The sequence below is a fragment of the Anomalospiza imberbis genome, chromosome 1 (genome assembly GCF_031753505.1).
Source record: "Anomalospiza imberbis isolate Cuckoo-Finch-1a 21T00152 chromosome 1, ASM3175350v1, whole genome shotgun sequence".
Lineage (NCBI taxonomy): Eukaryota > Metazoa > Chordata > Aves > Passeriformes > Viduidae > Anomalospiza > Anomalospiza imberbis.
This window is the reverse complement of record NC_089681.1, coordinates 91,182,685-91,200,253: the sequence shown is the minus strand read 5'-3', so window position 1 is coordinate 91,200,253 and position 17,569 is coordinate 91,182,685. Positions and strand designations below refer to the sequence as shown.

The window sequence follows — 17,569 nt, the reverse complement described above, 5'->3', positions numbered from 1 at the left end:
CAGCCATTAAGTAGAGTTTCCAGGCACAGCAATATGTAACCTTTAAAAGAGATACTACAGCCAGAACAAACATTACTTGCCTGGCCACCAAGGAAGTCTTTGCACTAAAGCTGAAGGAAGTTTTTCCCCTCAGCTTGCTACAGCAATGCTGAGAGGGATGCATGCACAGGTTTTGTGTAGCTCGCAGGACAGTGGCACACTACAGAGGCTTGTGAAGGAGGATACTAAGGACTGACTATGGTACCACTTGTTATCACTGCTGGAGAATCCTTTGCTTTCCATTCTGGAGATTCCCATAATTAAAATACTTTAATTCTATCAGGCATTTGCAAAATGTTCATAATGCTGTTGACATTTTATCCAAATTATTGCATATTTCCTGAAGGACCCAGGGTGAAGTTGCTGAATTTTCTTTTGTAGTTAAGGTTTGAATTTAGAAAATGGGGCAGAGGGGGGTGGGGGAAGAGGGGAAACTGCACTCTTTCTGTTATGTTTCTTAGGCAGTTTTAACACCTTAGAGAATTGGTGTTGCTCTTTGAACTTTGGCATATACATTATCCCCAACCACAGTCATGACTTTGGGTTTCCTGCATAGTTGAAGTTATCAAGAGAGATATGAAATATTAAATATAAGAGCACAGCAGTACCTAGTACTATTTATCCAATAGTTTTACCTATCTCTATGAGATCCTAATCACATGCCCTCATACATAACCTGCAGTATTTGTGCAAAAGCAGAATTTCTTTTTAATTGCTGATTTTCCAGCTTTCCATAGCCATGGCTCACATTACGTGGCAGTAAGGAAGGCGGGAATAATTTCTTCTATCTCTCTGGATGTGCTTGCAGCCCTCATGCATAAGAAAGCTGAGCAGATACTTTTCCTTAAGAGATATGTCCACACGGGAAGCAAACCCTGAGGGGAAGCCTTGGAGCAGATATGAGCTCTTGTGTGTTTATTGACTTCACAGTCAACACAACGGTACTTCACAAACAAACGGTACCACTGGAACCATTTATGCGACTCAGGGTTCAGTTTTAACACAGATGAGCTTTTGCTGTCACTCCCATTTTAAGATGGAGGTGGGAGATATTTGATAGGTAAGAAGGCAGAAACAAAGAGGGACCGCAGAGGTGAGCTTGTTAGGTCAGTAATAGTGCTAGTTGGAAGCAGAGAAATAAAACCATCAGAGATTCAGCAGGGGAAAAAAGCAGAAAACCATCACTGACTTGTCAAGATCTGAAAACCTTACGAGAGGAGGCAGAGAAGAGGCAGGCAGTGCATCAACAGGACTAAGCATCTGCATGTTGTAAGGAGAAACAAAGGTTGACACTTCTCTGCTTGATTGACAGCACCTTGGCCAGCAGAGACTCACAAGGTGGCTGCCCCATGGATACTGAGCATATGAATGCTTAGCCTAATAATGTTAGTCCTGGCCCATTGCTGTATGTGTTAGCAATAAATAAGACTATTTTTATAAATGGACAGTCCTGCTTTTGGGCCGCTATGCCAGTAAAAGATGCTAAAAACATCAAGGGTTCCATTTAATGTGATCTGCTTTATTGTGCAGACTGCACTACTGGCCTCAATTAATTCCTCCTTGAATTAGAGCATATCTGTTTGGAAAACAAAAATCCAGCCTCATTGTCTTTTGATTGAAAACTTTTCCAGTGATGTATACTCTATTGCAGCCCTCGGGAAATAATTCCATTTTCATTATCCTGAATGTTAAAAATATGCATGTCAGTTTTATTCTGATTTTGACTGGTTTCAACTTCCAGCCACAGAATGTTTTTACATATCTGCTAAATTGAAAAGACCACATATTATCAGGTTTCTGCACCCTGTTTGAATGGTGATTAAATAAGTCTTTTGCCTTCTTCTTGACATGCCAACCACACTGTGCTCTCCAGTCTGTACCCTAGCCATGTGCCCCAAGTCCATCATTATCTTGAATGGATACTTTCTGAATGCTCATCAGTGCTTCAACAGAAAGACAGTGTCTTCAACAGAAAGACAGTATTGCAGAGATCATGCCACTACAAAACACAGGGAAGATGCATGAGTGGCAGGAGAAAGAGTGATTACTGTCCAGAGAGTCATAGAATCATTAAGGTTAGAAAAGACCTGTGGGATCACAAAGTCCAACTGTTCACCCAGCATCAGCACCAAGTTCACTATTAAACCATGTCCTCAAATGCCTTATATGCTTGCTTTTTTTACACTTTCAGGGATGGTGACTACAACCACTTCTGTGGGCAGCCTGTTCCAAGGCTTGATGACTTTTTCCACAAGAAAAATAAATTCCTAATATCTGAACTGATCACCCCCTGGCAAAACTTAAGGCCATTTCATCCTGCCACTTTTTACCTGTGAGAAGAGGCCGACCCTCAGCCCACTACATTCTCCTTTCAGGCAGTTGTAGAGATAAGGTCCCCCCTAAGCCCCCTTTACTCCAGGCTAAACACCCCAGCTTTCTCAGCTGCTCCTCATAGGGCTTGTGCTCCAGACCCTTCCCCAGCACTGTTCCCCTTCTCTGAACATGCTTCAGCCCCTCAATGTCTTGCTTGTGGTGAGGGGCCCAAAACTGAACAGAGCATTTGAGGTGTGGCCTCACCAGTGCCAAGTACAGAGGGACAGTCACTGCCCTGGTCCTGCTGGCCACACTGTTGCTGATACAGGCCAGGATGCCTTTGGCTTTTGGCCACCCAGGCACACGCTGGCTCATGTTCAACCAGGTGTCGACCAGCACGTCCAGGTCCTTTTCCACTGGACAGCTTTCCAGCCACTCTGTCCCCAGGCCTGTAGTGTTTTATCACCATAGAGTTCTTTTCCAAGTGTAATAACTCGATGATTCTGTGATAGTCTGTAATGCAGTCATGTTTTCATCCATGTTATTGATAAAAGTGTTTGATAGCAAAGTGACAAAAATTAATTTTTAGGGTAGCTCAACCCAAGTCTCACCTCCTTGACAGGTGTCACTCTGCTTTAACTTTTCTGAACAGACTTTCATAGTAGGCAGAGCTCTGCTTACCTTGACACCAACTGAAGCAAACCTGGAGCTATGACACGCAGGCAGTGCAATCACTGCACTGCAAGCCAAGTGATGTCCTGCCCACCTCTCAGACCAGCCCAGCCCATCTGGATCTGGCTCTTCTTAACATTTTGATGTTGTTCCTCAAACCCTTAGACTGAAACAGGGCCAAGAACTGATCCTTGCTGACTGGCACTCAGAACTTAGTGACTCCTGCTGCTCTTGTGTTTGCTGGTGCCAACAGGTTCACTTTAAGGTTGCTAACTTATGTTTATGGGCAAATGGTGACTTTAATGTTTCCTGACTTCCTACTGCTTGTTCTTGCAACTACCATGTAATGTCAGCTGTCATAAAAGCAGAATGATAGATAAAAGTGAAAATCAGTCCTGTAAAGCAGCAAGCAATGTAGAAGACAGTGAAGTGCAGGGGATTACATGCATCTCATATGGGGAATATGTTGCATTAACTAAATACAAACATACATTTTTCCCTGTTTTGTCTTTTGGAATGAGAATGAGGGGGACAAATCAACAGAACAGGGATATCCCAGTGAAACTTCACTCAAGTCAGTACAGTTGCACACCAGGGATGCATTTGGCTGATTCTTTTGCTAACGGCTGTATGAAAGCCTTAATATAGAGTTTCTGCATGTGTGAAGTGTATGCCAAGACAAACGCAATGTGCTAAATGGAACCTCTTGATTTATTTAAATAAAAAATATGTTACAAAAAAACACTGGATAATTGTAGTGGAATGGATCCAGACTGGAATCATCTGTCTTGTGTCTCCAGAGTGTCTGAAGGAGGGGCTGTAAGGAATATCTTGCTTGTATACCTAAGCAATGCAGGATATGCAGATAGCAGATAATTTTTTTGAAACTGCTAAGATCCACCAAGGGACTCAGAGCTCTCTAAAAGACAAAGGTTATAATCAGATGTAAACCAGCTCTTTTGGCTGCAGCTGATATGAACTAAGATATTATCAAACACAGCCCATTTTCATCAGTTATCTTCTCTATAGGCACTTGCTTCCCTCTTCCCTTGAGTTCAGATCTGCTGCCGGAATGATCATCACCCCCTGCCTGGCCAGAATGATCAAATTACAAAAAAAAATTACTACAGAAAGTGTTAAGGACAAACAAGAACAGTTTGCCTTAACTGGGTCAGACTATAATCCTGGAGATGTGCTGTGGGCGTGGTAGACAACATTCATGCCTTGTGTGGGCTAGAAGAGGCAGCGTCTTGGTGTGGGTCAGCAGCAGCCTAAACAGCATACCTGAGCAGAGTCTTACTTCACTGTTGGAACACCATGGACTTTCTCCTTACAATGCCTGATTGCTTGCTGACTGTGGAGGAAGCTACAGCCCTGCACTGGCCTCCCTTCTGCCTGTGCTGACCTACAAAACCCTTTAAACCAGGTAACTGTTGAGCTGTTCATCAGAAACCCACCTCACATCAGAGGTTTGGTGGATTTCTCAAGCTCTGGGTTTCCCCTATGTTTAATAGATGGTATTAATGGCCAGCCAAGCAGGGGCTCCCAGAGCACACCTAAATTCCACTTGAGGGCTAGTGCTGGGAAGAGGGAAGGGGAGAAGAGACTGTGTACCTGATACCTTCAGATATGAGAGACCCAGTTTTGAAGGAATGCCAGAACCTAGTGCTCCCATGTGCACTGTTGGAAATGGCGCAACGAAGCTTCCTCGAGACATGAAGCTGTTCTACTTAGCATGAAATAATTATGCAAATGCCTCTAGGACAAGGTCAGGGCAATTGTAAAAGTTAATGCCCCTGTTAACAGTGCATCAGGTGCACAGAGTGAGTGCAGCTCCCAAGAAGGAGCACAATGGAATAGAAACCCTCAGCAAAGTTCTCAGCCAAGATGGGTCACTGTTAGGGATAATAAGGCAGCTTCACATCTACATATGCACTCACAGACGGTGGCAGACTATTTTAGCTTTAAGGGACTGTCTGTGTTAGGAGGCAACCAGCAAGAGGAGAGTGGGAAACTAGATAGGAGCTAAAGCACTCCAGGAAATTCCATTGAATCCCTGGATAGACGTTGTCTCACATGTTGAGAAGTGTGATGGTGCAGTACTGGAGGAGTTATCTTGGTTACATGAGTATTTCAGTATTGCTGTCTTTGCTGAATATACCTGTTAGAAGAGCAAGATGGAGTGACAGTGCTTGCATTAATGTATTGGGATGAAAAAATACTAAAATATGGTTCAGAGAAAGAATTAAAGGTGAGATTTTCAAAACTAGTTTTAGAAAGTTGGCACTCAAGTCTCTCTCATTTCTAGTGGGAAAAGGATATCCTAATTGGATAACTTTAGAAATGCTTCCTTTTTTCAAAGGGACGTAAATTCATTTAAATTAGTTTGTATTCTTCAGCTATTTAAGCACTTCAGAAAATGTCACCATGAGTCAACAAAGATGCACTAATCAATTACATCAGTGAATTTAATATTGGCATCCCAGTATTAAATTATCATTCAACATTTATTATATGGTTTCTAAAAGAAGTTGTCTCCTATAAGACTGGATTATATGAAAAATAGTGCTACCAAATCCAAATGCCATGGGGCAGTGTAAATGTCCTAACTTTGACATCCTGAAGTTTGAATACTGACATGTGAAATCATAATGTTCTTTCACAGCCTCATCCAGGGTCCACAGAAGTCAGACAGAAATTTCTGATGACCCATTCAGGTCTTGTCTCAGGCTTTTAATATGGCCTTTTCCACCCTGTTTAATGCCTGACCTCATACAGCTTTGTTCCTGTAACAAAAATCCTGTCTGGTACCTGATTTTTGTCTGATTTCTTAGAAATGTCAAGGTAGTTTGCTAGCATGGTTGAACTAAGAACAAAGCCTAAAGGATGGTGAATACTGAGATTCTTTTTAAAAATACACTTTTAAACAATAAAGGTTTTTAGATTATGCCATACATTAGGTTTTGATTAATACTAAGCAATTCTGGTGAGAGAGTGAGAGCTTCCTGTTCGAGTTAAAGTTTGTGACATATAAGCGTCATACACATCCTAAAACACTAAGTAAGCGTGGTGCAGAATGGGGCCTGTAATAACTTCTAATGTTGGGAGCCCATCCTGCAACAGGAGGAGACACCACTGCAGTTCAGCAGTCAAAGTGCTGGACTGGGACTTTGGAACTGCATTCTCCACTCCTGGCCCACAGACCATATTGTATGAATTACTACAACTCTGCCAGCCTGAATTTCCCTCTGTTTAAAGGGAGAAAATGCTAATTTTGTTTCTCAAAGCTCTATGGTAAGTGATTGTTTTGTTTGATTAGGACCAGCTCGCTAATTGTTACTCAGACAGCAAGAAAAATTCAAAGGAGTGAGAATTTTTTAGACAGTGCCATTAATTTTGTTTATGGCATGTTTTGCATTGGTAGTGTAACAAACTGAAAAACCACAGCTCTCTTTGAACCTCACTTTCTTGCTTCACACAGAGTTTTTCAATTTCACAGCACACAACTGATTCTGGAGGGGGGCGGGCAGAGGGGAGAAGAGAAGTGATGATTTTGGCAGCAACACCGTTATGATTTGCTAAAATAGCAGCTTGGCAAATCTGGTTTCTCAAATATCTCATGTTTTGTTAATTACTGACAGCTTTGTTTTTAACTGAACGTGAAACAATGTGGAGAAATGGGCAAGCGTGGCCCCTGACTCACCACTGCCCGGCTAAGCTCGGCAGGTGGGAGCAAGCTGTCTCCAAGAAGGGGCCTGAGCAGTAATTGCTGCCTCAGTTCATGAGGTTCAGCAGATAGACACAAGGGGAGAGTTCCTGGAACCCAGCTATGAGGTGCCCAAAAGGAACTCTTCCCATCCCACACTTCCTGGGCCAGTAAGAGATTAGAAATCTTGCCAAAAAGGAATGTGAAGCAGGCTGGAGAAGTACCCCCTTCCCCAGACACAGTTTGATCCGGGTAACAACGAGGCACAGGATGACATGGGGGAACTGTTGGCCTCGGTTCTGTCCCATGTGGAGAAATGGGAGGGATCTAGCTGCTCTAGACCACCAGGGGCTGGAAGCATCCCTGCATGAGCCAGGGGTTTACCTGGAAATGTATCTTCAGGGGTAGGTGGAGCCCAGTCACTTTACACATATTTGCTTCCCTGCATGAGCCAGGGAGCCCAGTCACTTTACCCATGTTTGCTTCAGACTAGTGACCACATCCCATGAAAAGCAGCAAAATGTGAGACTTCAGGATGTCTGAAGTAAGTATGGGCAAAATGGGCCAGAGGAGACACACCTGTTGTAGTTCCTCTGTCAGCATGTCCTGGCCACCTGGAAGTTCATGTGGAGTATATCTCCACATACATTCATCTCCACAAAAACTGAATGATGCTCAGTCTTCCTGCAGCACAGGGCATGCACAGAGCATGGACTCACTGGACATGCTTGGGAGATACATTTTGGACTGGGATCTCTTGGGCAGAAATATGGGAGCTTTGTATGAGCAGGAGCTTGTTCTGCAGGTCTGCCCTCCCTGCTCCTATCCCAGTGAGCATGATGGATTCTGGTACCAGGACATGGGGAAGTTCAAAGCTATAGAAAACTGAAAAATTCAAATCTAATGAAAGACAGATTATTTCTTCTGCCTGTGTGCATGTAATGAATCTCTTCCCTGCTCCAGGAAATCTCAGGGGCCAAGAACATAGCAGAATTTTTTTCAAGGAACTGAAATTTTATGATATAACAAAAATACCCAGCCAGGTTAATAAATTTTACAAAAGTAGAAAAAACACTTCATCTTCAAGGTTTATACCCATTTCTAATGAGTGGAGACCATGACTAAAATATTATGGGGAACAAGGATTCCTAAAGATGCTTGTGTGATGACAAGATGCTGGAGCAGCAAGACTGCTGGCCATGTAAAGCTATTCATGCATAACTGTGCTCCTAATGATCCTGTGGCAATTTATTTTTTGACCTATGTTTATTGTAGTGGGTAAATGTCACATCCGCTTTTTGTCTCTTTATTAGCACAGCTTATCAGGCGCTCTGTGTGTGTGTGTGTGTGTGCGTGTCTGTATATGCACAACACATAAACATAATTACACGTAAGTCCTTCGGTGTCACTTTTCCCAGAGCAGAGTAACACTTTACATATTAAATGAATTTTTATAGAAATAATGCTACAGAGGTAATTTTTTCTGACCATTTTTTCCTCTTTACTAATATATAAAAGAAATGGAAGTAGTGAGTCAGAACATATCTTAATAGCATGGCATGAAGAGAAATTCAATTTCCAAGGTGCTGAGCTTTGTGTCTCGCTGCAGAAGGAAGTCTGTAAACTTGGACTGTACAATGCACATCACAGATCTGGTATTCATGACTGATAAACTGTTTTGAGAAGCAGCAGCATCTCAGCCATGTGTAGACAAAGACATTTTGCAACTGTCCTCTCATTGAAGTTAGTTGGAGCTCAGGAAATGATCTGGGAAATCGAGTTTGTACAGTGAAAGCATAGTGCTGGGAATACAGGCTGAAAACTTTGGCTCTTTCACAAACTTGTTGCTTGACCTTCAGCACAACAGAACAAGGACAGGAGTCCAAGAATGACCTGGGGCTGCTTTTCCATCATTGGACTGTCCTTTAACTAGCACTTGTTTTTCTTGCTATGGATCAGGATCTCATTTCCTCAGCAAAAAATAAAAAGATGGGGAAAAAATGTCCTATAAAGGGATCCTGAATGATCAAGCCCAAGCCCCAGACCCAGAAGACCTCACTGACAGGTTTCTCCCTTTTTATACAATGCAGAGGAGAAAGTATTACTCAGTGAACTAAGATTTCACTGGATGAAGCACTGGATAATGTTTCAGTCTGACTTCTCAACCTGCACAATCCTTGGCGCACCCCTGACACTGCCTAGAGAAGAAAAGCAGCCCTCCTGCCCCACAGGTGGGGACATTTCCTTGTCCCACCACCCAGTGCTCCTCCGGGATGCTGCCACATCTGTCCCCAGCTCCTCCACAGCATCACAGGCAGAGGCGCCTGCCATGCTTCCTTCTGGCAGGTCACTGCCTTGACCTCTAAACAATGAAACTTTATGCAAAGAATAGAGGGACAAAAAAAGGAAAAAAAAAAACAAAAACCAAAAAAAACCTACATGATGGCTGGTATTGAAGCAAAGAAAAAAATACAGGAGTACAAAGTACAAAGGGGGTTAACAAAAGGAAAGAGAAAAAGAGATGGGAGACTTGAATAGCATTGAATATTTGAATTTCTTTTGTTTGAGAGGGCTTCTTTTTAAGGCTGCTTGGAAATGTAAAGGGCTTTTTTTTTTTGTACAGGTGTTCTCTATACATTTTTCCAATTAGAAGACTCTCCTTTATATATTTAGCACTATTTAGAGGTAACTGGGAAGATAAGGCTAGTGAGGAATGCTGCAGGCTAAAGCTAGGTTCTCCAAACTGGCTTTTGTTGCACCAATGTGAATCACTTAATAATTCATATTTCAGAATACATTAATGCAAATGATAATTTTAGCTTGCTACTGAATTTTTAAATATGCACTACAAGCTATTTATATTTCTGTTCATTTTGCCAGGTAAAACTGTTTAGACATTTTTAACATATGCTTGGTTTCATTCATCATATATCATTCCATTGTTTTAATTTGGGGTAATTAAAAATTAGGAACATCACAAATAATACATGGAGCCCTGTGCTCAGAGAAAAATAACATGGAAATTATGCTCAATCTTGCAATTTGAATGAAAGACATTTTTCAGTGATGCTCAGAAAAAAATAGCAGTGTCCTGTGTTTCTGAAGATAATCTATATCTAAATAATAATTACTGTGATTAATTGGTATCCCTTTTCCTTTAAATCATCAGTGGGTTTTTACTGGAATTTTTTTTGTTTAGATTTACAAGCAATATTTGGTGTAGGAAGGACAAACATGTTGTTCCTCTCCTACTGAGCGGGCTAGATAATTAGAAGACTCAAAATCAGAGGTTATTGAAGATTCACTTTCTCTTTTTTGTTTCTAGAAACCAATTGTCAGCTTTGACCCCACATTTCAGAGGCACAGTAGGAGTGGCACACAAGTGGCACACAAACCGTGAGACCCAGAATGCCCAAGCTGGGTTTTGCCCAGGGAAAGATAAGCAGCTCTGGGACTCTTGCATTTGTCCCTCATCCCTCCAAGGTCCCCAGGGAAGCCAGTCCTGCCTGCCCGAGTGACCATGGCCCAGCAATGTGCCACTTGGTAGGGGTATATTTAAAGCAGCAGTTGGGGACAGGGGATGAAGAATCCTGCAGCATCTTTCTCTGCCTTTGTGACTTGTTGCAGAGAAATATAACATCTGTAGAGAGGGCCAAGGAATGAGGAGGACATCCTGAGGCCCTGCTGTGCCTTCTCTCTTCCTCACATTTCTGACTGTGCCTCTCCAGCTCCAGCATATCTGGGAGGGTGTTAACTTTGCTCTCGCCATGTTCAAGGGGTTGTGTAACTTCTCTCCCACTCAACCATGCCTGTAACAAAGGACAAGAAAGAGACTTATGTGTCCCCTTCTACACCTCTGGGGAAGATGCACCACCACCTCTCCTTCCCACTTCATCCTGCTGGGCAAAGGAAATAAAAATTTCTGCCCTTCATCCCTTTTCAGGACAGCAAATCCATCTTTTACTGTCAACAGTGCCAGACTGCATTCCACAAACACCTACTCACCCCCAGCTTTCCTTTGGCCACCACGAGTGCTCAGCTATGATAAGGTGGTAGCATTTCCTAGATATGAGATCTACAGACAGATATGACCCACCTAACAGTGGGACATATCCCAGAGCTCTCATATGCAAATCTCATCCTGTACTTAATCAAATATCATCAATCTGGGGAGGCGAGGAAAAAAAATGGAAGTGCTATTAGAAAAGAAACAGTAATGGGAAGAAAAGAGATATCAAGGAAAGAAAACAATTTGTTATAAATTAGTATTACAACCTGGGGATATAAATATGTCTGGTTATTGGAACACACACTCTCCCCCTTAAACCATTGCTTGAAGCATAAAACTTCCCACGACATGCTGTATTGGTCAATGTATCTCTGTAAGAAGGTGCTTTGTATCTCAGAAGTAGCATAAGAGCCATTAGATGTGGGTGTTGCTATGGTAACTGCTCTTTTTTTTAATTGAATAGCATAGTAAGTAGTCTTGTAAAACCCACCAACCCGTAACTTGCTGGTGCCCTGAGGCAGCATTAATGCAAGCACCTTCTCTTTGTCTTATTTCCTTCCTAGGGAGATGCAGGTACTTCAGCATAAGCTGCATCCTTACAGGAGTAGTAACTGTGCCAGGAGAATATGTTCCCATGCCTTTTATTAAGGGGATGGTAAACAGAAGGTTAGGTAAGGTATACCAGTATTATTCCAGGTTGCTTTATATATCATGGGGTATGGTAGATAGGAGACCCTCCCCTTCTTTTCCAGCTGAGATGGAAAAGCCAAAATCTTTTGCTAATGTGTCATCATTTGCTTCTTTCACACCCTGCACATCCCCCACCCCCACCCCAAGCCATGGTGCTGTATTACAGCCAGTCAGTGAAGCATCCAGATGAAGCCTTCCAGTACACCAGCCATTTGGATGAAAGGAATTTTGTTTGGTGTAAGATTTGCTGGTTTTCTCTTTCTGTTGACATGTGTCAAGTGGATGTTGTCAGGTGTTACTTTTTCTAAATCTCTCAGACCTTCTTTTATAGTACTTTTCAGAAGATCAGTTTCAATGCTGAGCAAACCTGCCTGTATTTTGGATCCTCCCTGTTCTTGCGTCTCTTCATGTTTTAAGTCAGTAGCAGAGTATTTTTTTATGCACATGAATACCAGTCCTTCTCCAAGCAGGGAAACTGTCTCTCTGGTTGAATACTTGTTTAATTTGGTCAAACATACTAGTTTTTCAGCTTCAGCTCCAGAACTCCCCTTGCCACTGCTGATAAGCATGCCTTGTCACAGTTTTGCTGTGGGATTCTCTGCATGGGGCTGTACCTCCAGTTTCAATGTCCTGGTCACATGAAATGTATTCATACACCCTCACCCTTTCCCTCCCAGCCCAGCTCTTTGGCCTCAGTACAGTTGTGACATTGTAGATGGTCGGCAAGCAGGCCCTGCCCCTGGCTGACCAGAAGAGCTTCCACAAGAACCTGGGATTGCTGCCATTTCTTTCTTCTCTGTGTTTTTATAACTCTCCATGACCAATCATCCCTATGCTATTCCATGCAAGCCCACTGAAAGGAGCATGTCATGGGGATGAAAAGGAGATCACTGTCTTTAATGCCAAAAGAATAACTAACCTTAAGGCTTCTTTTGTTTGGGATTTTCATTTATATGTTGTCTGGGACAAAGTCCACAGCTGAGATTTTGGTAATCTCCATTCAGGTGCTGCCAAACAAGGGTGGCACTGACGCAGACATTTGAGATAAGATTTTTTTTATCCTAAAGGTTTTGCAGTCATCTAAAAGTTCTGCTTTGATTGCTGCACAGTTTCAGTTTTGGCAGGGGTCAAGCTGATCAGATCCAGAACTACGGGTTATTGTACCTAAGTCTTCCAAGAAGATCTTAAAACTCTTGACACAAGTCCTCATAATCTGCTTTATTTAAAGTGCTGTTGAGGGAGTGGGCACTCTCCCACCTCCAGGTTGTATCCCAGGTGGGGCACAGCAACCCCTTAGTTCTCCTAGCACAGTTGTTCCACTGTGAGAAAAACAATGCAGGATTTACTGGGTTAGACTTTTCTCCAAGGCTATGTAGTTTTTCAATTACATTTTGATGTAAAATAAAAAAAACAATAGCCAGAAAAGCTGCCAAATACAAATCTCAGCTTCAGACAGCTGTAAACCTTGGGTACATTAGAGATTGGAGCTGAGCAGTATGTCAGAGCCTGTGATGTATTTATTAACCAAAAGTGAGAGAATTTCTCCCGCTTCAGAGAACAGAAGTGAACTCTGGGTGTCACATAAGCCTGGTTTTGCTCTGCCATTTGGGAAGTTAATTTCCCCCTAGAAGGAAGTTACGGCCTTTAATCAAAGGCTTGTGAAAAGTGACTCATTTTGCTAGGTCGGCAAAGGTTTCTAATTTCTTTTGATATTTTTGGGCCTATCCAGAAAATGTCTCTTATTGGAAAAGACAGATTAAAGAAATAGATAAAAAAAGAGGAGGAAATACTTGATGTGCACTTGAGGTGCCCGGATTTGTTGAAATATGAGCTAGGAAAATCTGAGTGATCTTCACATTCAGATCACAACTTCACTGCAAAAGAAAGGTCACTTTTGCTTGTATTCTGGGGCAGCTTTTTCTCTTTTGTCCCCTTGGTACGATCTCTCCTTTTGTATTATTATGGATGTACCTTGGTTTTGAACTTTTCCTTTCTTCTCCTTTTTTCTCTTTTTTCTTTTTTTCTTCTTTTTGGACAGAGAACTGATATTTCATATTTTAAAAGATTTACAAGAAAAAGAAATAATATATGCACCACAGTGGAAAAACATGTCTCTGTTCATACCTTTGCATTTTACAGGAAAATATGTCATTCATTTCAGATCCATGAATTAAGATGCACTATTTTTTGCTGAAGGCTATTTTAAATTAGGCTAATAAATTGCTGCTCTCTGCCTTGCGTGATAATGCATTACATTATCTACTGATGTACACGTATTGTTTGACTCTAATGGTGTGGAAATTAAATGTTAGACATGGGCCAGATGTTCCTATAGATGAATATGAAGTATGACTCTGTCATAGCTGAGTCTCAATGGGACAGAAGGTAGACGGTGAGGTTTTTTGAGCAACAGCAACAAAAAAACCTTAAGTGGGTCACTTGCATCCACACCCAAGATCCAGCCCTAACACTGAGCTGTTGAGCAGCATTATCAACCTGAGCACTGCTATTATTCCTCAGCCAGAGCCAGTGCCTTTCTTACTTCTAATGCCCCAATGCTTGTACAGCCACAAAGAATGGCTCATAGAGATGGCGAATGCTTGCTGTCCTTGTCAGACTGACAGACACAACTCAGGGTGCATCCCTGCCTCTTGCCTTAGCTGCAAACATTTTGAAGCTCTCTCCCTCTGCTCTTCCTCCTCTCCTTGTGTATTTTCATGCAGTGGCTGAGGGGGCTAACAGATGTATGTTACAGTGAATATTAATGAAGGTCCCCCACTGGCATCTTCTCTTGGAAAAGGCAGGGGGAGAACAGTTTACAATCTCACTCGCAGGGCTAAATTACCCAGTGACTCATACTCTAAGTACCAGCAGAATGCTGCTGAACATGGGTATTTAGGATATTTGATAATGATGGACAGAGGCATTTTCAAAATTGGTAATAAAGCAGCTTTGCTTTGGGAATGCTCTGACTCGCTACAGCTCACTAGCACCTACAAAACAATAACCTATGTTGTAGATGTCGGCGAACCCAATGGGAAGAATGATGATGTCTGACTTATTTCAGAAGGCTGAATGATTTCTTTATTATAATTATGCTATGATACATTAATATACTACATAAAAGAGGATACTAAAAACTACATGCTACTCTCTCTAACTATCATATCTAACTCACTCACAACTCGTGACCCTGTTTGCCAGAGTCCAGACACAGGTGGATCAGATTGGCCATCAAGCCCAAATAATCCACCACGACCCAACCAAGCATTTGCTCTAGGTAAACAATTCTCCAAACACATTCCACAAGAGAAAAACAAGGAGCAGAAATAGAAATTGTTTTCTCTTTCACTTCTCTCTGTGCACCTTTATAAAAATCCTGAGAGAGAGAGAGAGAAATGTGCTTGCCACAACCCTAACCCTGAGATTAACCAAATGTTTGTGTTTGTGTGTGAGGAGGGAAGGAAGGATAATTTTTGCATTATCAGTAGAGGTCTGTCAGCAAACCAGAAGGACTTTTGAGAGCACTGAATTGGTAAGGAATGGATTCCTTATCAATGAAAAGGAGAAATGAACTTTCTCTTTTTTTTTGCCAGCTCTGCTTGCAGGGCTGCTTGCCCTACTTGACCACTGAGTTCAGTGCAACTCTGTACTAAGGATTTCTTCACTCTGCCCCATCATACAGATGGCCCCACACAGGAACAACAGGGAGGGTGGTGAACTGCAGGATGACCATGGGAATGGTCAGTGGCAAGTAGGAGCAGGAAACAGCTTTGCAGCCAGGGAAAGGGCTTGTATAACTGCTTCTGGAAAAAGATGTCACGAGGTACACTGAAGAGAGACAAAGGAGAGCTAGCCATGGCCACAGCATCACATTGCTTCTGAATGGGCAGTGGTCCTCAGCTATGTCGTGTAAGGGGGTGTAATGGTCAGGCATTTCCTAGGCAGAGGGTATATCTGGCTTGAGAATTCTGAGCTGCTACTGTGTCCTACCTCAGCCTTCTGTCAGGCTCATAGTTCTGCAAAGATTTTGGGTATAAGCTTGTTTTTTGATGCCCGAGCTCACCAGAGGCCAGGGATTGTAAAGAGTTTTGTTATTTTCCCTGCTGAATGTGTCAGTCACATCCAAGAGCATCAGGCCCTGACAGCAAGCTCCTTGCCACCCGCATTCACGTCCACCACAGTTCTGTCAGCAATGTGGCGTGGCGGAGGGACGATGAGCACAGGGCGTATCCCACTGCAGCCCACAAGCATCAGAACCTGTGTCCTGGCTGTCAGAACCATGAACAAGCCCAAATCCCCACCAGGGATGATGCCACAGCACTGGTCCCAGGTGAAAGGCAGCATCCAGTCTTCAGTGTGTAGGAGGCTAGGATCACTCCCCATTGAGCTGAAATATTTCTTGGGCCTCTTCAGTGGCAGGCACTGTCAGATATACAGGAGAATGTTTTCATCACAGCTAACAGAGGGCTATCCAGATTGCTCGTAACTGTTTTTAGCACAGTAAACATGCAAACCAAGTGCCTGGGGAAAGGAAAAAAAAAAAAAAAAAAGAAGAAAAAGCCTGTCCTTGCAGTAGCTGATCATTTTTAATTAAATCTCAATCTATCAATCTAGTTACTGTGTGAGAGGGAGAGAACCAGCATTGAATGGTTTAGGAAGTGGGCGATCTGAGATGCTCTGTGACCCTGTGCAGAAGCCAACATGGCCAAGGCACTCCTGCTGCCAGTACAAGGACAAGGCACAGGGCCAGAATTATCCCACTAGCCTGGCCTCCACCTTGCAGCTCACTGCTCGAGAGAGTCTGTCAGAGCCTGGAGTAGGTTTCTTCAGGTAGTGATGTGGTTCCTCACCTCACTGAGCTTCCATGGAAACAAGTGTATATGGCATTTGGGTGTCCTGGATGGTACCATGAGAAGCATGAGTACTTCTGCCTAGCCTGCTCCATTGCCAGTTTCCTCCCCAGTTGGATGGAGCTGAGCATGGCACAGGAGAGCTGGCTGCCATGGCATGTGGGCACCATTTGGGATGGTGCAGAGCTTGGAGGGCTCCTCCTGGAGACCCTGCACCCTTAGCATCTGCAGTGCCTCTCCTCAGTGGATGGGGATAGAGAGTGGGGTGCGAGTCACCTTTTGGTCTCTGGGCTCAAGGATTCTAATGAAACTGGTCCAGAGTACTTTAAAATGTGAAAGTAGAGAGGATTCATCTGGTGAAATGTGATATTTATTGTCTTCACATCTTTTCTCTCTCTCTGTTAGCTGTGCTGTTCATGAATGAAGAATGAAAGAAAGATGTAAAGGCAGTTGCCAGTTTTGATACCAGTTTTGGGTCTTAGAGGAGGCACGAGGGGGAGGGAATGGCAGGCGTTCATCTGCATTTCAAGAACAGTGAGCCTCAAACCTGAATTTTTTTCCTATTTGAAAACAGTGATTACCTAGAGCCAATTTAGCTTACTGTATAGCGTCCAGCATCTGAGCATCTGAGCTGTGGCCCTCTTTGAGCAAGGTGATCCCCAGAGGTCCTTGCCAATCTCCATCCTTCTGTGATTCTGTGATCTCAGAGATGTTATAAAAGGTGAGTAAATTAAGCCTCCGATGCCCTGTTGCAACAGGGAACTGAGGCACAGAGTAATGTGCCTAGGTAATACAGTGGTCTAGTTGCCTGGTGAAAAGCACTAACATGACAACTTAACATGCAGCCCTGTTCCCTCACACAAGCAGCCACAGATGGTCATACAGCCTTTGGATGGAAATTGTGGCTCAAAATAAGGGTAGAGGCAGCCCTATCTGATCTATGAGAGTGCCTGCAGTGGCCTTGATTTCCCATTGAGGCACCACAGTCCAAAAGAACAAGTTTCTTATCCATCCCATAACACCTCCCTTGTTTTTCACATGGAATGTGCCTTACATGTTAATTAATTTTCTTTTAACTTACATTTCAAAGGTCTGTAGCTCCTTAATACACCTTAAGAAACCATCAGGTTTTCCACACTTAAAAAGCAGGTATTTTGACAACAGCACCTTCTATGTACTGCAGTGGAAAAAACATCATCAATTCTCTAATTCAGTGGAAGCTACTAAATTAAAAATCCTTAAATTACCTGGACCCAAGGAAATTCAGGGTTGATTCTGGATCTATCA

At 42.8% G+C, this 17,569-nt stretch overlaps 1 long non-coding RNA gene across 8 annotated transcripts in view; it reads left to right on the top strand.

Annotated features, from left to right (window-relative positions):
- The window catches only part of LOC137479415 (uncharacterized), a 74,483-nt gene that overhangs the window by 42,341 nt on the left and 14,573 nt on the right, over window positions 1-17,569 (top strand). For 5 of the 8 annotated variants that reach the window (XR_011002238.1, XR_011002254.1, XR_011002242.1 and 2 more), the window contains 2 exons: window positions 11,303-11,410; window positions 15,026-15,079. The exons of 1 other annotated variant lie outside the window; for it this stretch is intronic. This is a non-coding gene — a long non-coding RNA (uncharacterized lncRNA). Of the gene's footprint in view, window positions 1-11,302; window positions 11,411-15,025; window positions 15,080-17,569 lie in introns of those variants that run through there. 2 more of the 8 variants (XR_011002233.1, XR_011002230.1) reach the window with 1 other exon arrangement.